General features: G+C 40.9%; 1 long non-coding RNA gene across 2 annotated transcripts in view; it reads right to left on the reverse strand.

The window, feature by feature from the left end:
• Window positions 1-381: 381 nt before the first annotated feature.
• The window catches only part of LOC125117510 (uncharacterized), a 57,541-nt gene continuing 35,036 nt past the window's right edge, over window positions 382-22,886 (reverse strand). Inside the window, exons 3-4 of one of the 2 annotated variants that reach the window (XR_007132635.1) lie at window positions 12,735-12,788; window positions 382-1,156 (exon numbers count right to left, since the gene is read on the reverse strand). This is a non-coding gene — a long non-coding RNA (uncharacterized LOC125117510). Of the gene's footprint in view, window positions 1,157-12,734; window positions 12,789-13,757; window positions 15,752-22,886 lie in introns of those variants that run through there. The other variant, XR_007132636.1, reaches the window with a different exon arrangement.

The raw sequence follows: 22,886 nt of genomic DNA on the forward strand, positions 1-22,886 counted from the left end.
CTGCGTCTCCGACCCACACCACAGCTCACTGGCAATGCCGGATCGTTAACCCACTGAGCAAGGGCAGGGATCGAACCCGCAACCTCATGGTTCCTAGTCAGATTCGTTAACCACTGCGCCATGACAGGAACTCCAAGAGTTTTCTTTAAAAAATTCATACTAATAATGAGGAAGAGGAAAGGAGTATCTGTCTTGCAGCAAAGAGGGGTTATAACAGACATAAATCTAAGCCCAGTGCCCAGAACACAATTACCTTCTATAGGTAATTATTATTATTAGCTTTCTGCAGGCCCAGCAACAAAAGAACTGAATGTTCTGTCACTGCAGAGAGAATTCTTTCCTGCACTCACTAAGCCTCCTACTGGCTCAGCTAAAAAGTTTTTCCATGCTGAAAAAATAAAGAATTTGATCTCACCTTTAGTAGCAGTTATGTTTGAATCGTGAATCATCTGTAAATATCTTCAAATGTAGAATAATGGGTCAAACTAACTTGTACCAAGAGGACATACACATTTATTAAAAGCAGATATGAGAGTTGACTCCTGAATAAATTTATTTTAGTGCTAAATTTTCCATCACTTTTTCCTGGATGCCTGTTTCACTGGATTATAACCAAGGCAAAAGCAGAAACCATGCTTTGTTTATGCCATCTTCCTCCAACTTAAAACATTTCACACCATGTCATGCATTCACAAACATTCAATAAATATTAGTCATATAATTAGAACTATAAGGGTATTTAGAGATAGATAATCCAATCTTGCTGTGTCTTTCAGATTAATTTCTTCATCCACTCATTCAGTCAATATCTATTTACCAGGCAATAAATGTGCTCACAGATCGGGCTGCACAAGAGATGTGGAAAATGACGTCACAACAGGGTAAAATGACTTGCTCAAGGTCAAGCTATTAGAATTAGGAAGAGCGTGTAGGTCTTTCAATCTCAGTTGTCTTCTTGCAGAGTCAAGCACACCAAGATCTTGCCCAGTGAAGCCCCTGGCTCTTTTAGTTCCCCAGATCTTTGCAAGGCTGTCTCTTCATCCTTCAGGGCTCTGGTCAGAGAGACTTTGCTTGACCATTCCAATTAAAGCCTCGCACATCCTCCTGATGTGAGACAGCTGAGGACAAACTCAGCCCATCCATGATTAAAGTAACCCTATGTCAAATATTCTAAAAGTTAAAACACAATGAATAAAAACAGACCTGGGAGCTACCTCTGTTGTGGCTCAGAACTGGACTAGCACCCATGAGGATATGGGTTCAAATCCTGGCCTCGATCCATCATTGCCCCATGCTTCAGCATAGGCTGCAGATGTGGCTCAGATCTGGCATTGCGTGGCCATGGCTGAGGCTCCAATTTGACCCCTAGCCTAGGAACCTCCATATGCCTCAAGTGCAGCCCTTAAAAGACAAAAAAAAAAAAAAAGAAAAAAGAAAAAATTAGACCTCAAAGTCCTACTCCCTTGAAGGAAGACTGTGACCCCCTTCCTTCTTAAATTATGTCTAAATCTTCTTTCAGTGCATATTTTTCCTTGTCTATTATGATTCCTCATTTCTTTTCCAACTTTTTTCATGAAATGTTAATGCTTTTTCCACATGTGTTTATTATGCTGTGTGTACATGCAAATATGTGTGTGTGTCCCCCAAATAGTATGTAAGAAAGTTATTGTGCATGACTATCAAAAAAAAAATCAAGAACATGCTCTTACATAATAACAGTATGGTTATTAAAATCTAGACAAGTAACACTGATACTCAGCTATTATATAATCTATAGATACCATTTAATTTCCACCAATTGTTCTAATAATATCTTTTATAGCAAAAGACCAAAAAAATTTTTGTACTATTCAAGGATCCAATCAAGATCATGCATTTCTTTTAAACTTCTTTAATCTGGAAAAGTTCTTCCGGTATATCTTTGTCTTTCATGACCTTGACATCTGGAATACTATAGGTCAATTAATTTGTAGTATGCTCTCAATTGGGATTTGTCTTCTATTTTCTCAGGATTAGATTCAGGTTACATCTTTTTGACGGGAATCTCACAAGTGTTGTGTTTTCCTCATTGCCTCTTTTCAGGTAGCATACAATTTCCATTTATCCCATTCCTGGTGATGTTAATTTTGATTACTTGGTTAAGGGGCTAGATTTTGCCCACAGTAGTTATTATTCTTTTCCTGTATAATAAAAAGTATCTTGTGGGGGAAAAAATGAAAAGAAGGAAAGGATCACCACTTCCAAGCAATTCTGCAGTCTTGCAAGGCAAATTCTATTAAGTTTCAATGCCTGGGCATAATTCCTCTAGCCTGAGCTTTGCCCTTGGAGTAATTCTTTTTTTTTTTTTTCATTAAAAATATATGTTTGCAGAGGAGTAGTTCTGTGGTCCTGCTTCCTGCTTGTAGAACTTTGGAAGCCCTATAGCCTTCCTTCATTTCATTCTGCCTCTGTCCTTTTCAGTCCAAGCTGGTAATGTTTCTGCTCATATGACAGTTTCAAAAACGTTGTGAGTCTGTGTATGCCACAAGGATTCATGAAATTGGATAACAGAGTCCTTCACATATCTTTCCTGGGTACCCGCAATTCTATTCCTGGTTCTACTCAGATGGCTAAAGGTATCCAATAAGCCACACACCCAATCTCTTCAAAGAGCCCCTGTGTGATACTCTGGCCTTTTGATTCTTCCAAAGCAGTAGAAAAAAAGCCATCCAGCCAACACCCTTGGCTTTCTATTCAGAGCACACCTTCCTGAAATAAATCTCCTAATTTTACTATTTTTTGCAATACGGATTGGCTGAAATATTCCCAAATTATCAAGTCCTGGTTCCTTTTTGCTTAACAGTTCTTCCTTCAGTCCATCTGTTTCCTATCACATTTTACTATGAGCAGCAAGACATCAGGCTCCATCTTCACCTCTTTGCTTTTGACATTAAGATTTTTGCCATCATATGACAGGTATTACCTTTCCTCCAGTTTCCAGTAACGGGGTCCTCATGTCCTTCTCAGCCCTCCCAAGCAGCACTTTTTACATCCAAACACTCTGTTTATGGTGATTTAGATACCCTCTAAGATGACGCTTGTTTTCTCCACAATGCCCCCTAATTCCGTCTGAGAACTCACTGGCACAGTCTTTAACATCGATATTTCTTCTTGCAGTCTGTTCAAGGCAATTTAGGCTTTTTCTATCATGCTTCTCGAAATACTTCCAGCCTCTACTCATTACATAATTCGAAAACCACTTCCATATTTTTAGGTATTTTTTATGGCAGCATCCCACTCTCAGGACCAAATTAGTTTCCTATTACTGCCACAAACTTAGTGGTTTAAAGCAACACATTTTACTGTCCTCCAGTTCTAGTGGGAAGAGTCTAAAATGGGTCCATAAGGCTGAATTCTTTTTGGAAGCTCTAGGGGAGCGTCTCTTTCCCTGCCTTTCCAGTTCCTAGAGGCTGCCTACCTCCCTACACTTGTGACCTTCTCCATCCTCAAAGCCAGCAGTGTAGCATCTTTTCTCCTCTCTGCCCTCTGCTTCCACCTTTACACTTTTTCTCATTGGTGATCTTCCTACCTTCCTTTTAATATATTAACCCTTTTGATTGGGGCCAACCACTAACCCAGGATGATCACCCCATGTCAAATCTTTAATAAAAACACATCTGCAAAGTCCTCTTTTTTTTTTTCATGTAAAGTAAACACACTCACAGGTCCCAGGAATTGGGATGTGGATATTTTGAGGTGGCCATTGTTCTGTCTAACATAGCCAGGACATAGTCTCAGGCCAGTCTATTATGTATCATGACACATACAAAAGAGGTCTCACGAATTGCTGGTCTTTGGTGTCATTGCCACTAATTACAGGAAGCAATAGCTCCCACCCCCAATGGTGAGTCATTTCATGGCCCATTCTTCTCCTCATGCAAACAAACTAAAGGCATCCCCGTTATTCCAATTTGGGATTTGTTGTTAAACCTGATTTGGATGACCATTACATTGGCTTGATTAATCATAAAAGAAATAAAAACTAAAACCACAATAAGATATCACCTCACACCTATCAGAACGGCTATCATCAAAAAAGAACACAAATATCAAATGCTGGCAAGGATGTGGAGAAAATGGAATTCTTGTACACTGTTGGTAGGAATGTGCACTGTTGGTGCAGCCACTGTGGAGAACAGCATGGAGGTTACTCAGAAAACTAAAAATAGAACTACCATATGATCCAGCAATTCCACTGTTGAGTATATATCCAAAAAAAATAAAAACACTAATTTGAAAAGATACATGCACCCCAGTGTTCATAACAGCATTATTTATAGTTACCAAGATACGGAAGCAACCTAAGTATCCATCAACAGATGAATGGATAAAGAAGATATAGAGTGTGTGATATATATATATATATGTATATATATATAATATGCAATATAATACTACTCAATCACAAAAAAGAATGAAATTTTGCCATTTGCAACAACATGGATGGAGTTGGAGGTATTTAACTTAGTGAAACAGTGAAATAAGTCAGAGAAAGACAAATACGTATGATATCAATTACATGCAGAATCTAAAAAATAAAACAAACTAGTGAATGTAACAAAAAATAAATAGACAAACAGACACAGATATAGAGAACAAACTAGTGATTACCAGTGGGGAGAGGGTGGAAAAAAAGGAGGAAGTTGGGGGGGTAGGGGATTAAGAGATATGTATCAAATAAATAAGCTACAAGGATACATTACACAGCACAGGGAATATAAACCAATATTTTATAATCATAAATGTAGTATAACCTTTAAAAACTGTGAATCACGGCGTTGTACACCTGAAACTCATATAATATTGTATATCAACTATACCTTGATAAAAAAATAAGCAAACAAACAAAGTAAATAAAACAAGAAAAAAAAAAAGAAAGAACAAAAGAAACACAGGCAATGTCACTGAGGACTGGCAGCCTCCATACAACACACAACCCAAAGCTGCTTAGGCATCCAGAGAAGCATGTGAATTTCGGTCAGTCACACTAAAACAAGATTGTGCCAGGCTGTGTGCTGGCAATCATCGATGGCATTAGACACTGCAGAACAGTCTAGAACTAGTCATGTCCAAGATCTCTTATGCCCAGGCTCCCACTTGGAAGGATACCCACAAAGCTGACCTGGGTTTGCTGTTGGAAAAAGAAAGCCGTAACATACCCAGGAATAGCCAGGATATAACCCCAAATTTCCAAAATAGGTCTTATAATCTCTATTCCTGTTGCCCTGATCATTAACCAGAAGTGGCCAAGAATAATAAATCCTTCTTGAAACAGCCACATAAGTGACCAAACTGCCTTACTAAGTATGTGGACCAGGAAAAGTAAGAAACAAAGAATCAGAAGTCTTTTTAGTTGATTTTTAAGATTGCCATTCCAGCACTCAACAATACTGTGGATGGCAGAGGATATGGAATGTCCATTAAATTTACTATTAGCCCATTGCTGGATGATCTTTGCAAATGATCCAGAAAGCCTAACACATGACACAGTTTAGTTATAAAGGCCACAATTACGGGCCTAGAATTGGCTAACTGGACTGGAATAGCAATACCATAACCTGAAAAAATGTCAAAGCAGTGAGGCAATATCAGCAGTCCCAAAAGGGGATCAAAGATTCAACAGAGTCAATTTGCCAGGAACAGAGGTAATGTTCCATGTAATATGGCCTTCTTCGAAAAGAACAAATAGCCACATTTTTGCAGGAGTCACAAGTCTGGTAGGCAGGGGAAGCTTCCGCATCCATCAGAAACACCCTTTACAGTGTGCCCGGTCTGTGATGGTGGATGTGCTACCATACCCACTAATCTTGATCACTAGCCTAACCCTAGTTCACCTGAGCAGAGGACAGACCTTTACCACCACCCAGGAGATGTCTGATGAGCAGACACGATGTGTTAACCAGGTCATGACCCAAAGAGAAATGTCTTTAGTATACCAGTCTTAGTCTTCCGAGTGGCAGACCAACTGGCTAGGCTACTACTAAACATCTCAAAGGTCAGGAGGGTCCTGGAGAGTGTTGTCCAAGGCAAAGGTGATTCAGCTCACTGTGCTGCAGCTTGTTTTCCAGAATTGTCATGGGGTTGGATGGCTGCTGCCCCCCAGTGAAAACCACCAACATTCAACTTGACTGAAACTTCAGTGAACTCAGTGACTCTTAGGTCAGAGCACCGACTTGATTACTCACAGCACGGCAAGCATCATGAGCATTAACATGCTTATATCAGTTTCTCTTGCCCCCAAGTCCTAAAAAAGCAACGTGAAGGACCCAGATAGGTACCCACATGTGAATTCACAACAGATGCCCACAAAACATCATTACCAATCAGGCATTCTTCAGTGGAAACCATACCAGTACATTGAACTGACCCAGAAGCCCCAACCATCAGGCCACTTTAGCTTTCCTTCCCCGCTTCATACAGCATCCAAATGACGAAGTGTGTTGCATTCTAGAAGAGAAGCATTTGCCTTCAAGAGTCTACCAATTTTGGAGTTCCCATCGTGGCTCAGTGGTTAACAATTCCGACTAGGAACCATGAGGTTGCTGGTTCAATCCCTGGCCTCGCTCAGTGGGTTAAGAATCTGGTGCAGCTGTGAGCTGTGGTGTAGGTCGCAGACGCGGCTCGGATCCTGTGTTGCTGTGGCTCTGGCGTAGGCCAGTGGCTACAGCTCTGATTTGACCCCTAGCCTGGGAACCTCCATATGACACAGGAGCGGCCCTAGAAAAGGCAAAAAGATAAAAAAAAAAAAAAGGAATCTACCAATTTTATAGCAAGCAGTAAGCAAGCCCACTTTTTGTCCCAGAGGGAGGTATTACCGCATCCTTCAAAGTTGCTCACTACAGATAGAAGCCTAAGAAACAGCACGGATTAAGAGCGGTCAGAGCCTTACCTTCTGGGCATACTCAGCAAGATGTGTAGAAGCAGGAGAGACCTACAGAGGAACTTCCCCCAACCAAAACCACCCCTCCAGGAAAAAAGTAATATTAAAAGTCTGCATGGGGAGTTCCCATCTTGGCACAGCAGTAATGAACCCAACTAGTGTCCATGACGATCCGGGTTAGATCCCTGGCCTGGCTCAGTGGATTGAGGATCCAGTGTTGCTGTGAGATGTGGTGTAGGTCGGCAGCTACAGCTCTGATTTGACTCCTAGCCTGGGAACTTCCATGTGATGCCAGTGCGACCCTTAAAAAAAAAAAAAAAAAACTGCATGGTAGCATTGACCAATCTCCTGGTTTAAAAGCTCCCACTGTGGCTGACTTCAGGCTACCACTGTGACATCAGTCCAGTCAGGGTTGGGAAGAGATGAACGCCCCTTGCTATCCCATCTATTGATAATTCCTACTTGAATTAACTGTTACTCTGATTGTTGCCCTGCACTTAAACTACATGTCTGAATCGCTCATTAGTTCTCTACATGAGTTTGCATACTACTATTTCCCCTGTTTTCAAAATGTATTTCAGCATAACTTTTAAAGTGTATACTAGCAGCTTTTTATAGTTTATGCAGTACAAGAGGCTCCCTCCTTGAGGATTCTAAAATAATTTCTGGAGAAGTCTGGAGGGGAAATAGTGGATTATACGCATCGATAAAAAAGAACCCATGAAATTGAAACGTTGGGAACTGGAGTGTGAAAGTCCCAACCTCAGGCTGTAGTCAATCCCACACATTTCTTTCCGCATCTTTAGTAAACCATCAAATCCACGTTCATACATTCCTCAGTCTGTGGTCATTTTCTCCAACATACCTGGTTTTAATTTTCTTCCTCGTATGCATTACTCTCTTAAATTTCCTGCCTTTTTTTTTTTTACTTTGTTGATTATCTTAATGCCTTTAGAATGCAAAACCAAGAATTTTGTCCATCTTGTCCACGTTACCCCCGGCACCTAGAATAGTGCTTTGCATGTGACAGATACTCAATAAATACTCCATAAATACATGACTTCTGCTTCCTATTCCAGTACCTATCCCGCTTCATTATGCTGCCTCTGCATTCAGTCCTTTTTAAGACGGTGCCCGTGGCAGAGAGCAATCAAGATGGCAAATAGAAGCTCTAAGTTTTTCCTCTGATAATTAAACGGTGACTGGGTTTCAGGCATCTGAAAGCCCAATGATGCCAACCCAAGTGCTGTGTAAAATCAAACAAGTCCTTGACCCTTTCCATGCCTCAGTTTCCCCATCTAGTACGATTAAGGATCGCTGAAAGAATGGCTTCAGTTTCATTGTTGTCTCTGGACCCTGCAGGGCTGAGTAAGTATGAGTTTTTGTCTCATTCTGATAACATCTTTGCCTCTGGAGGGTGGTGGGAGAACAGAGATGAAGAGCTAGAGTCTTGCTTGTCTGTCTCCAGGGGAGTGATTGAGAAATTCTGAAGAATACTTTGAAGGCAATTTCTCAGCTTCACTTTAACCAGGATTCAAACCATTCCTCTGACAAGTTTCCCAAACTCATCTGTTACTTCATCTATCAAGTGGGGCTAATAATACCTACGTCACAGAGTTGTAGTGACAATTAGATAACCCGCATCAGCAGTTCTCAAAGAAGGGTCCCTGGACCAGCAGCAGCATCACCTTCAACCAGTTAGAAATGCAAATCCTTGGGCCTCACCCCATAATGAAGAAGAAACTCAGTGGCTGCCCAGCTGCATTGGTTAAAATGCATTCCAGGTGATTCTGATTCACATCAAAATTTGAGAACCACGGACAGAGATGAAATCAGCTGACACCTATTTGACCCTCAAGTGTCGGCTTCTCTCTCATTTATTCAGATTTATTAGTTGGCCAAACCATTCCCCGCTAAGCTGCAGAATTATTTATCCTCACCCCACTTGGCAGATATGAAGTGTTGGCAGGAAACTTGGGAGGAGACCCTGATCTAAAATCGAAATATAAATGCTCATTTCGGTTGCATTAGCTCCTCTCCACAATTACGGCAATTTGACAAAATTTTACCTCCATGTTTATATTTTTCTTTCCCCTTTTTATTTGTCAAGGAGTTGTTTCATTAGACATTTTATGTACCCATGAGTAGCCAGATGGTCACCTGCATTGCAGACTCCAGCCCTTAGGGGGACACAGAAAGAAGAGCACATGCCTCAAAATCAAACTCGGCTCACACTATTTGGTGGCACTGAACAAATTAGTCTTGGTGAAACCCAAGTTTTTCAAAAAATAAAAATAAAAAATAAAGTTAACAATAAGAAAAGAGGGAGTTCCCGTTGTGGCTCAGTGGGCTAAGAACTCGACTAGTATTCTTGAGGATACGGGTTCAATACCTGGCCCTGTTCAGTGGATTAAGGATCCAGTGTTTCTGTAGCTGTGGCACAGAAACCCCTGACCCGTGGTCCGGGAAACTTCATATATGCTGTGAGTGCGGCCATTACACACACACACACACACACACACACACACACACACACACACACACGCCTCCATTTATTGAGTATCTCCTAGGTGCCTGGCACTATGCCAGGCATTTCACATTTGAAGTATATTGCCTCATTTAAACCGAAGCCATGAGTTTTTTTTTTCTTGAAAGACCTTATCCAAATACTTCTAACATTTTTAACAGGATTTTGCAACACTCAGAGCCCACTATTTCCTTTTTCAATGTAATTAAATGATAGTAAAGACTCTTTGTGGGAAAACAGTGCCTAATTAATAACTAGCTTCTCAGCCTACTCTACTAGAATGCCTCAATTCCATTAAGTGAGTGACAGCAGTTGGAAAAATGAGGCTAATTTTGCTGCAGGGTTAAAGAATGAGGAAATAACCTTTAGCAGTGTATCTGTGATTTGCAGTAGAAGTTCTTAGTTCATACTTAATTGAAAAGGCAAGTTGCTGTTGAATTTCGAAAATTCTGGGAGAGTTTTTTTTAAAGTAATTTAATGTAGCATTTTATGGTTGCTTTTGTAGTTTTGAATTTGCGATAGATATCGAGGGATGTATATGCCTTCTGATCCCTTAGATTTAATCAGACTTCGTGCTTGCTTGCATAATGGTTTATGGTACCTTTGATGATTTGCAGCCAACCTAGCACTTTTAATAATTTACTGTAAAAGCATTTAATTTTTAATGGACAAGAATGGGTAAGAGGTAACTTTTGCATTGGTAAGTGCTCTCCTGAAGACTGGAAAAAAGGAACAGTATATTTAAATTCCAAACATTATTGAAAAACATGTCTTTTATTACCAAAATCAAATGCATAATTGAAGAACATACCTAACCCAAAATTATTGTTCATGCCTTATTTAACCAGAAGATAGCATTGCTTTTATGATGCTATCATGAGGACTTTTTTTTAATTCTTATTTTTTTTTTCTTATCTTCCATGCTGTTTTCAATATTCTATTCCACTAGATAAAGCATACCTGCCACAGGGTAAGAATATATGTCATTTTATTACATCTTGCTAATCAAGAAAAGCCCAACAAAAGAATAGTTTGTAATGTCTGCTACATAAAAAAAAAACCACTTTATATTCGTTTTCCTTAAAAGTTTTTCTAAGATCTCCATGTAATGTGCATAAGGAATGATTTCACAAGTAGTGTTAAAAATATCAGAGTTTCCATGTGGAAAGAAAAATGGGAAGATGCCAGGATAAATATTTTTTAAGACTTGATGGAGGACAAAACATATCTTGCCTTCAGAGGCACATAAAACAAAAAAATGTTGCAATGGCCGAATAATCCCTTTTTCAGAAATGCCATATGTAAAAATAAGAATGGCTTCACAGGACTGCTTTCTGGGGAATCAACTAACAGCCTACAGCCCTGGAAACGTATTCTACTCTTCTAACATTCCACAGTTGACTGTCCCCAGGCTTACCCTGAAATGGGCTACAGGGAGAATTCTGATGGTCAAGGGTCCAAGTCACAGCTGTTTCTGGAGGGCCTTTGGAATTCAGACATCAGAGCAGTTGCATGAGAATGTGAAACTCATTCTCTTTGCTTTGGCTTTTGAATAGCCTTGAGTCTAAACCCTACTACAGAGGATTGGCTCCCAAGAACCCTCGGTACTTAGCCAAGGAGTTTGCGCCTGGTCAAAATTACCCCATGTAAAGATGAAAGTTTGAAGAGCCAATCACCGTTTCCATGCTTGGTTTCCTGGGACAAAGCAGCAGGTGCCAGGCTTAACTGGTAAACAAGGACTCTATCTACTGCCCACCATCTTTGGGCTTCCTGGCAGGTGTTATATATAACACAGCTTCTTTCTGTATTAGCCAGATTCTCATCTCCACCCCAGCTAATGAACAGAAACTTCTAAATCTAATCAGTTATCCCCCAGATCTGAGAAAGCCAGAAATGCACCTGAGCAGACAAAATCAAAGGCACCCCAGTTGGGTGACTTTACCAATCACACACACAGTTTTTCCTTCGCTCCGGCTCCCTTAAACTCTTTATCTCACATCACCAACATAGACTTTTAGAGGTAGAGAGCCCTTAGAGATCATCCAGCAATCTGTAAACTTTTCACCTGAATCAACTACCTTGCCCGAGTTCCCCAGAAGCTGGAAATTAGAGTTTTACAAATGGAGTGCTTTTCCCTTTCCATCATGTGGTCTCATACTCCTCTTCCCATCTCTTCCCCTCCTCCAACTACTGTCATCCCTTTTGGCTTTTGTTGTGGCCTCCCCATGGTGCCAGCAGTACCTCCGAGTGTCACTTAGCTGCAGCAATAGCCTTCACTGCCAAAAACATTAAGTGGGGCGATAGGGAGAGTGCCGGTGTTGCTGACTCCAATCTAACAATCTTTCTAGCTTAATTCTGTTTTTCCCTCTTCTTCCAATGAGGTGTGCTGCCTCTTTTTGATATTCTGATAACACTGCACAATGAGCTGCTTAACCCCAGCTAATTTGCCAGCCCTGTCTCTATGACAGAAACATAATTAAGTTTCCTGGGCTTATTAATTTCTCTTAATGTCCTTAGTAGGTTGGGAGTTTGTGAACCATCTTCAGAAGAGAATAGGGTCAGGTAGAAAAGTATGTTATAAATGTAGCCTTTTTCCTTTCACCCTCCAAAATGTATGCCAATCACATACATGAAGTGTGTGATACACCAAAGTATTAATATTGATCACTCCATAGGCAAAGAACTAGAGCGGGGTCAGGGAGGGAGATTATTATCTTTATTCCAGTCTGTCTTTTCAAAGATGAAAAAAAAGGGGGGGAAGGAAGAAAGAGCAAAGGAAAGAAGGAAAATATGCCTAAGCTATACTAAAACTTCTAAGCTTGAAACTTAGAGTAACTCAGGAAGAAAATGTTTTAAATATTATAAAGGCTAAATGCACAATATAGTCTAGTCTGTAATTCTTTATATAATACTAGGTTTTTGATGAAAGGTAAAAAGGTCTATCAATGTTGGGTTTTTTCTTTAGCAGTTAAAAAATTCTGAGTTATGGACTGACAGTGAGTATAGATAAGAAAAATATCTGTTATGAATGAATACTAGAATTTTTCATATATACGGCTCCTATCTATACAGGGGGAAAAAAAACAGACTAAATAACCATCCATCTTGTATTTTTGGCAGACTAAATTATTAACCATTTCACATCAGAGTCAATCTCAATCCAATCAGCTGTATGGGAATTAGTCACTATAACGGAAAAAGTACGGAACTCAGAAGGGTTCCCTCATTAATCACATATCAACACACCAGAGAGGTAACTTTTCTGCGTAAGTTCCCAGCTTTACTTACTCAGTCCTTCCTTCAGCAAATATGTGTTGAACTCTTACGATAAGCCAGGCATGCCTTAGGACACAGAGAATAAAGATTACAGATTAGAAAGGGGGAAATGAAAAAATATATAAATTATCAATCTAAAGATTGATATGGACTCGAAAAAAAATGCTATGAGGGTAGGGAGCAAAAGGAAGAACCACCTATTCATTCCAGGGCAAGTGGAGATATCTTCACAGAGGAAGTGCCATCTGAGTTGGGACTTAAAGGATGAACTGGAGTTCATCTCAAAGTTTCCAATGAAAATCAAAGCTTAAAAATTAAGGCAGGAGTTCCCGTTATGGCACAGTGGTTAGCGAATTCGACTAGGAACCATGAGGTTGCAGGTTCGGTCCCTGCCCTTGCTCAGTGGGTTAAGGATCTGGCGTTGCCCTGAGCTGTGGTGTAGGTCACAGACTCGGCTTGGATCCCGCGTTGCTGTGGCTGTGGTGTAGGCCTGTAGCTACAGCTCCTATTACACCCCTAGCCTAGGAACTTCCATATGCTGCGGGAAGCAGCCCTAGAAAAGGCAAAAAGACAAAAAAAAAAAAAAATTAAGGCAGCCCAGTTTATGAACACTTGAATTAGGCCAATGTTTCCCAAGATGTTTATAGATCTTATTTGAAAAAAAGGATTACATGGTCAAAAGAAAGTAGGAAAATGCTGAATTCTACCCCGTTAAATAGCTTTCTTTATAGCAGGATTTCTCAGAACCTTTACGCTCCAAAATGTATACCAACCAAATACATTAAATGACACCCCCAAGTGTTGACACTGGCGACTCCGTGAAGAGAGTGAAGCCAGTGCATGTCACGGATCTAGAGAAGAGGGGCTTGGTGCAGTGATTCCCAGGCTTAGGATGAAGTCCCCTCTTCTTTATAGAACTTGAGGGTCTACTTGTCTGTGTACGCACTTCATGTCTCTAGTCATAGTCTGTATTTGTGGATTTATTTTCATGTGTGTTTTAGACTAAGATAAGGAAAGGTGATTATATGCACCACGGATGAATATTTGAATCTCTACTGAAAAAAGCAGCCGATGAATCTTAACGTGTATTATTACTGGTATTTATTACGCTGGTATCAACACCGCAATCTTTCTTATTCCAAAAAGGCTGTCATTGCGTTATAGGATTCTAGAGAGGTTCTGCCACTGTTTTGTTTGATGTCAGTTATATAAGACTAAGAAGCCCAGAGTAAAATGAACAATACACATGCGTATGGTTGATAATTAGATACTACATAACCAAACCCCAAATAGCAACCCAGAAATCACTTTTCTTCTTTGTATAATGATCAACAAATAGATTAAGAAGCAAAAATTCCCTTCATACTCACTGCATGTATGTGAAATTGAATATGTTGTTTATGCTTCTTCTATTTGTGAAAAAAGTACAATATAAGTATATTTTAAGGACTTCTAAATATTAATAAGGAGAACATGCCAATGGCCTAGATAACAGAGTGAAAGATGGATGACCTGGGGTGGGGGCACAATTCCTGTGAACAGAACTTCAGAAATGCAGATAAAGAAAGACTTCAGGCCTGTTACATGACACTATTTAAAGCATGTGCTACCTGTATAATAGGCTGGAAAGGGGCTATTCAGCTGATGAAAGGAGATTTAGATCTATGACTTACATTATCATGATGAATCCTATATTAATATTAAAGTTCTATCCATCATATTGAAATCTTCCCTAGAGGGTTTTTAACATTTCCCTGGTGACTGCCTTAATATGTAAATCAATGCCATCCTGAGACGCCACAGCAGAATCTCTGCTTCTAACTTTCTCTACATTACATTTTTTCCCATTTTATGTCTGTGCAAATTGTGTCCTTTTTAGTTTTAGGAAAAAGAAAGTCGCTCTCTCTTCACATAATCTGGTTTATATTGCTCCCACAGATGCTCTGGTTCAGGCATTCCATTCCATTTCCTATTTCCCTTTTGTTTGCTGACAGTAAAATTAGCAGCAGTAAGAGGTCTGCTCTGTAGGCTTAAGAAACTTGGCTCGAGCTGTTAGTACAAGCAATAAATGCTGGCCAGCTTATATTTTGTAGCCTGTGAAATGTTGGATACTGAATCTCAGATTCTTTGGTCGGTGGCCACACTCTGCAAATGTCACATTTCATCAAAATCACTTCAGCAGCTATTGTTCGCATGCCCGTCCAGAGAGAGAGAGAGGGTGATGCAATCGGATCATGTGGGAAGGGAGTCAGTCTCTTGGTGCTAATTTGCAGTGCGTTAGGAACAACACTGCCCCAGGTTCTTGGGCGTAATAATAATCCGGAGATCTCCTTGACCCTAATTACAAATTGCTCCAAATTGAACTGCATTTGAGATCTGGCATGGGGGTGAAGGAAAGGAATAAGAGGCCACGAATCATTCACTTGGCCTGATTCCCTCTTCTGTGCCAGAAAGAAAATCTAGAAGATAAACGTCCATCTTCTACCAAGATGAAAGTCCTTCCAGTTATGCTCTTCTCTCTCCAAGCCTGCATCCCACTTCCTCTTCCTCCCGCCCTACCATGAACTCTGGAAGATGGGAAGAATGATAGCAGTAGGAGTGGCAGCAACCAGGACCCCACACTTTGGGGAACTTTCTGGGCTGATGACTCAGACGGCCCTGCAGAGCATTTGCTCAAATTCTCAAAATAGGCCACATGGAATCTTTTTTTTTTGTCTTTTTTTTTTCTTGTCTTTTGAGCATTTAGAATCTTTGACTGGGTCATTGATATAGAGCACGTGGACACTGAGTGGCTTCCCTTCACCCCACAGCTTAATTTAGTTCCAGAATTTAGCCAACGGACATAACCTTCTCCCATCCTTTTTCACAATTCACCCCTCGGAAGGCTTCCCAGCGAAGGATGTGTGTTCTCTGCCCAGGCTCTCTTCGGAAGGAGAGGAGCTCAGAGCATCCTGAAGGTTCTTTGCAGGTATGCGGTTAGAGGAGAGGGGGTGGGAGCAAATGGTCGCCTCTTGGATGGAGGACACCTCCTGTCAGCAATGGAAGGGAGAAATTACCTGGCAGAGTTTTCATTTGAAAACTTTATAAATTTTTAAATCTTACTCTTTCAAAATGAGCCATAAATGGGTCAAATGATACAGAATAGTAAAATGGATATGATATGAATTCTTTATAATTATGGAAATAGTAGCTTCCTTATTGGTTACATGAGTCACATAACATGTAATTCCCTGTCTTGGGTTATTAATAATGGATACACAGTTATCGAATTGTTTTAATGAACACTTCTAAAATACTTTCTGCCACTAAAAGCAAATATGGTTGTCGGAATGAACTAGAATGTCCCATTATTACTATTTCTAATTTAGCGTAAATACTGTCAAAAAAAAAAGACAGAGAACAATGAAGCTAATTACCAAAAGAATATATGCTTATATTTGGAATTATACATGAGTCTTATTTTTACTTTCTCCAAAATAAACACTAATCTTTATGCAGTCCATGATATAAGGAGAGGGAATTCTGGAGTGTTTCCAAGGAAGAGTACCCAAGTATCGACAAAGAATGATAAACCTGCCAAATTAATAGAAAAATAAACTCTCTTGCTCGAAAGGCAATGAACCATTTCTACTCTGGGTCACGGAACTCACCTGACCTTAGTAAACTCAATGCGAAGAAATAAGGCAAGCCAGAATCACCACAGCAATATAAAGGGCATGAAACATTTAGGAAAGGGGCCCAAGTTGAAAAGAATTTAGGACCATTTAGGGACCACACCACCTGGTCTTCAAATTCTCAGGACAGTGTTTCATATCTGGTGCTGAGCATAACACTGGAAATGGAAGCGCCTCCAAATGCCAAAGAGGAACACCTGAGCCAGGACTCTCACCTGCCAGGGGAGAAAAGGGGTCTTCCAGGCTCTGGAAGTTGGCACTGCCCTTGATGGAAATATGGAGAAATAGCTGGGAATTGTGCCCTTGGCTGCCTCTAGGGAAGGAAGATCTAGAGTTTGTTTTGTTTGTTTTGTTTTTATCATCAAAGCCCCACATGAGCCACAAAAATATCACAGAAGAACACCTGCTTGCAAAAACAAAGACCTAGATGGCAGCGATGAAGGCGCTGTCTGCTAATATCAGTGGACTCTGATAGAGACTCCTCAGCACCATTAGAGAGAAACAGATACCCACACCAACACGGGATGGGGTAAGATGCCCTCTGACTGCAAGTCGGAACTTATTTTTTCACCAGCTTGGGAAGTAGTTTCCCTCTGCACAGGGAATTGGATTCAGGGAGAGAACAGCCCAGATTTTCCATTACACTAGCTTTTCTGCTGTTGTGAACACCCACTGCCCTGTCTTAAGGGTAGCACTCCACTTCCAACTCTTCCACAGGTTTGGATCTTCTATGTTGGTGCAATGGGATCCACCCTGGCCACAGATAACTGATCGAAGATGGGGCACCTTATCCAGAAAGCCAATCAGAGTATTTTCCTGGTATGTTGAATCTGGAACTGAGATAAGACAGTTTCTCATGGGGTAGCTGAAACTGAGGATACGTAAACTCAGAAGTTATTGGCGAACAGAGAAGCAGGCAGATCAAGACAGCAGTAAGAGGGGATAATGAAGCTGATGCACAGAAAGAAGACATGAGAATTGCAGGAGAAAGTCCCGCTGGTGATTTGAGCCCTAGGCTCTACACGTTCTATAGGCCCTGGTATCATTCACAAGACATCCCAGTATCCTTATAATAAATTCCCCACTTTGTTTAAACACATCAGAAATTTCAATAACGTGCAACAAAGGACTTCTGAATCTTCTATCAGGTAAAGGAGAGACTAGTTTTGCAGCTGTTCCAATAATGAAAGCCTCAACTACAAAACATTTTTCAAGAATGTTTCAGGAAACTGCTCAAGAGGCAGGGAGGTCCAAAGTGATCCCGGAGTGAATTCTCTTCTATTCCATCTCTCATCATGCCCTCCTTAGCTGTATGTCAGGGACTGCTTAAGATTCTGGAACTCCTTCTGCCTGGATATTTTAATCCAAATGAGATCAGGTGAAGATATACATTAAGGAAAGTTTAAAAGTGGTAAATTTAAACAAACAAATCAGCCTAAAGTACAGGAAAACACAGGAAGGATGATTCCACTACTCTTGACCTAGAGGTTGGGGAATGGGGCACAGACAGGAGTATTCACTGGAAGATCCACGCTGCTCTCCTGGTCTGATGCTTCCAGGTCATGGACCATTGGCTACTGCTATTGTTACATCAGAAAGCGCTCCATCAGAGCCCATCAGCCAAAGCCCACTTTTCTGCTCTGGGTCCTTAAGTCCGTGTTTATAGTTGTCTATGCCAGATCCAAGCTGTGTCTTCAACCTACACCACAGCTCACAGCAACGCCAGTTTCTAACCCACTGAGCAAGGCCAGGGATTGAAACTGTGACCTCAGGGACACTAATCAGATTTGTTTCCGCTGAGCCATGATGGGAACCCCGGCTTTGTCTATTTTCTTTATCATAGGTAGTCAAAGAGGAAATACCTGATTTCTTAAATTCCCTCAGTATAAAACCCTGTATAGAATTAAACCCAGTAGATATTTAATAGGGTTACATTTAATAGGGTAACATTTATTTAGTTCATTTAACCTCAATAGGTATAGAACTTTCTGTCTAGATCTCACCTTTTAGAATCAAAATATTATCAGAAAATCTTCTCCTTTTTTTTTTTTTTGTCTTTTTGCTATTTCTTTGGGCCGCTCCCGCGGCATATGGAGGTTCCCAGGGTCCAATCGGAGCTGTAGCCACAGGCCTACGCCAGAGCCACAGCAACGCGGGATCCGAGCCGCGTCTGCAACCTACACCCCAGCTCACGGCAACGCCGGATCGTTAACCCACTGAGCAAGGGCAGGGACCAAACCCGCAACCTCATGGTTCCTAGTTGGATTCGTTAACCACTGCGCCACGACGGGAACTCCCAGAAAATCTTCTCCTTTAATTAAGTTTATACCCAAAGTTACTGTAGGTTAAAAGCATGCTTCTAAGTGCCCCTCAGAAGACAACTATTTAGCCAAGGGTTTTTCCATTTGCTTGCTCAGAATTGGTTGACTTTCATTTGTGATGGAATTGAGTTTAACCAGCAGAAGTGCCACGCAGTAATCCCTGGCAATGTAATGGACACATCCCTTCGGGGGTTCAGTAAAACCAATGTCGAAGACAAGTATAACCCGCTCCTCAGTGATAAAGTCCAGCCACTGTAATTCAAGTGAAACAGGGCCCACTGGTGTGAGGCGCTCACATGAGCTCAGGCCTAGAGCAGAGGGGCAGGTGGTATAGCCAGAGCCAAAGGACTGGTAACAGACAAGAATAAAATCCAAGTGCATATATGTTAGTGTGAGGGTGGGCAGAACCAGGGCCACTTCTGCTCAGAACCAAGGCAGCTGCTTGGCTATTGTGGACCTTGTGGGAGCTCTTACCAACAGCCCTCAGGAGCACAGAAACCACATGACCCCCAAACAAAAAGGAACAGCCAAATGAATAAAAACAACCCATTCATATGCATACTTCAACTTCCTTTCTTTTTTTTTTTCCATCAGAGGTGAAAGAGCAACTAGGAAGGTCCACTTGAGGGATGATGCTAATTTTCACTGGTTACCCATCAGTCCTTATTCATCTATGAATGAGATGAGAAACAACTACCTTTTTAAGCATCCTCCAAACCCACACCGATGCAGGTTTAAGCAACAGATTTCCTCCCCAGTGAAGGTGGGGCAAGGGTAGTTGGAAAAAATTAGCCTAATGATTAGGCTAGGTTCTTCCTAAAGTCTCATGCTTTATTTTTATTAAAGCAAATTATTATTTGAAGGACACATTACACATTTTAGATCAGAATCCTTCAAAACAATGTTAAAACCAAAAAGAAAAACAAAAACAAAAACCAAGATACTGAAAAAGCACACACTTTGTAAGAAACTAAATTATTCCGCTCAGGTTGGAAAAACAAGATGGCTACTTGCTTATTTTAAAACTATCAAAAGACAAGATTGGCCAAAAACAGAGAGAAAAAAACCTCCCGGTAAAGGTCTTGGTTTCCACTGCCTATATTTGTATAAAAGCTATGTGTTGTTTTAACTAAACATCTGGTCTTTGTCCCTCATGCAGAGAATTCTGAGTTTTCTTGACACTTTGGCAAAAGGTACCACAACCCCCTGCCAGGCTAGTAAAAATCACACATTTTTCCTGCAAGGAAAAAAATGTCAATAAAAATGAAACATTAAAAAACATAAAAGCTTGAGTTGGAAAGCTGTGCTGTAGACAGTCTGCTTCCTAGAGTCTGCTTCCTAATCAGCCTTGCACACTGCTTTAAATTTTTTTTTAAACATTACCACTCCATGTTGTTTGAAAGATCTAACCCCAATACTACAAGTTTGTTCAATACATTGTTCTAAAATATGTTCTTTAGATATAGGGCCTTGCATTTAATCAACCTTCTAGAATAAATCATGTGAGCTCACTTTTATAAATATTTAATGTTTATTCTTGTATTGTACAAATTGATTCTTTAAGTTACTTCAACTAGAATTGAATTTCAACTGCTTTTACTACAAAGAGGAATAATCTTTGTCTCACGTTCACATCAGCACCTTCCAAGGCCCCGGCACTGTAATCTGTCATAGCAAAAAGCACAGAAGTAAATACAGTCCTGCTACCAAAATATGACAAGCTCATTATAACAAGCCACTCATAAATCCTGAAATGAAGGCACGACCACACATTTTTAAAATAATAATTTTATGCAATTTGCATAGGATTATTTTTATTTGGAACCAGGGCAGGTATTTCTTTCTCTTTGCACACATAATGCTAAATAAATTATACAGTAATACTACCACCCACCTCTAAAAAGGGCCAGAAATTAGTTAACAAATGGTCACAAAATAACTTTGCAAACATGAAATGCAAAATAAGACTATAATGGCCATCAATTCTTCTGCATAGCATAACAATTTGATTATGCTTAGAAGGAAAGGAAGATATAAACAGTGTAAAAAAGACAAGTGCTCGGGAAGTAAATGGCTAGGCTGACAGTAAAGAGAAGGGTTCTATAATGAGGTTCCCCTGGATATCAAGATGTATCACCTCTTTGACAGACCTCACCATGGCCTCAGGGGTCCTGGATCATTATGTTTTTATTTACCTCTACATAAAGAGGTAAATAAAAACATACAACCCACAGCACAAAAAGCAACCTCTTATTTGAAATGTTTTATCGGAAGTCCAGATAAACCAGAGCCTTACAAAGTCTGAGACCCAACTCAAGTTAGCTCAGCTCCTGATGGATGGAAATGACCTGTCCCCACTCTGCCTGCCTGCCCGAGGTGAGGGTGCGGCTGGTGGGCAACTGCAGCACCCTCTTCTGTGCTCAGCCAGCAGACAGACTCACAAAGAGACCAGCGTCGGGACGCTCTCCTTGGGGCTGTGCAGCCCCTTCCACACCCTTCCTGGTGTTTGGGGGCATCAGCGTGGCAGGATCCATCAGGACACAATGAACTTATCAAGCTGGAGACTCTACTACGACAGAAGAAACCTAAACTCACAGTCAGCCTACTTACACCTGACTGCCCATGGAACAGCCTCGTTCTGAGAAAGCCTTAGATGTGAATCCTCAACGAGAGAACGTTAAGATGCTGTGATTTCAGGATTAGCCCACAAACTTAAGTTCTAAAAACGTAAACATCTCAGTGAAGAGAAAACTCTGGCCAGAAGCCCAAACCGGGAAAAATAATGAACAAGCAACTTCGGTTTTAGCTCCTTGCCCCAACACTAATAAACATGTTATTCATTCATCTAGAAATAAAGTTTCCTGAGCATCTGTGAGATAGACAATAGGAATTATGATCTGCACAAGCAAAGTCCTCACGCACTGCACAGAGCAGGGGAAGAGGGAACAAGGAAATAGGGCAAGTCAGGGCGAGGAGCCACAGTCAGTAAACCATGCGACATTGCCTGGAGTCAGGAGAGACTTCTCACAACATATGATGCCTCAGCTGAGACCCAAACAATAAACTGCTGTCAAAAGGAGAGAGGGGAATAGATCCATACTCCACGCATAGGGAAATCATGGGCAGAAGCCTAGAGGCAAGAGAAATCTCGTCCATTTGGAAAAACAGAGAGAAGTTTGTCAAAAAACTGAGTTGGTGGGGAGTGGGGAGAGATAATGCTGAAGAGCGGGCGAAGGGATTCCAAGGGCAGTGGGCAACCCCTGGCAAGTTTTAAGGAAGAAGTCATAAATACACTGTCTTGTATAACAATTTTTCCGATGGTATGGTGGAAGAACAGCTAGAGAGACCAAGATGAAGGTCTAGACAAGAGAAAAGGATGAACTGAGTAACGGGGCTGTGCAGAAGGGACGAGACGGAAGGGTCGCTTAGAGGTCAGCAGAGAACAGAGTTGACTGGGCAGAGCGGCACAGTGAGTAAGGGCTCAGACTACTTGGATCTGCCACTTTGGTTCCCAAGCTGCTTATCCTTTCCACACTTTAGTTTCCCTTTCTGTAGAGCAGGAACAATAATGGGATTGTTATGAAAGATAAAAAAGTTAACTCACAAAGTGCTCAGAACAGTCCCTGGCACATGATAAATGGTCAAAAAAAAAAAAACCTACTGGCCATTATTACTGGTCGCAATAGCTCAAAACTAGAAACAACCCAGTTGTTCATTATCTGTAGAAAGGGAGGTGGGAAAAAAGGGGAGGAAAGAGTCAAGGATCTCACAAGAGACTCTAGCTTGGGTAAAGGGATGGATGGCCCTACCTGGGCCAGTTGGCGAAAACTGTGCCACACCGTCTCCAGTACAGCGTGAACTGCAGTCAAGCCATCCTTCCCTGGATCCTCTCCGTGGCCCTCACTATTATTTACCTCTTCATTAATCCCATTATAATTAATAATTCCCTGTATTAACCATTTCCTATCAGATTATTGTTTTGCCTTCTTACTGAACCCTGGCCAATACCGTAACTATTCACTGAAATGAGAAACAGAAGGAGAGAGAAGTACTGAACAGATAAATTCCATTCTGGACACACTGGACTTGAAATACTTGTGAGACATCCCAACTGCACTGTGTGGTTGGAAGCTGGGTATCCAGGGTTTTGAAAGCTCAGGAGAAGTATC

The sequence above is a fragment of the Phacochoerus africanus genome, chromosome 16, assembly GCF_016906955.1.
Source record: "Phacochoerus africanus isolate WHEZ1 chromosome 16, ROS_Pafr_v1, whole genome shotgun sequence".
Lineage (NCBI taxonomy): Eukaryota > Metazoa > Chordata > Mammalia > Artiodactyla > Suidae > Phacochoerus > Phacochoerus africanus.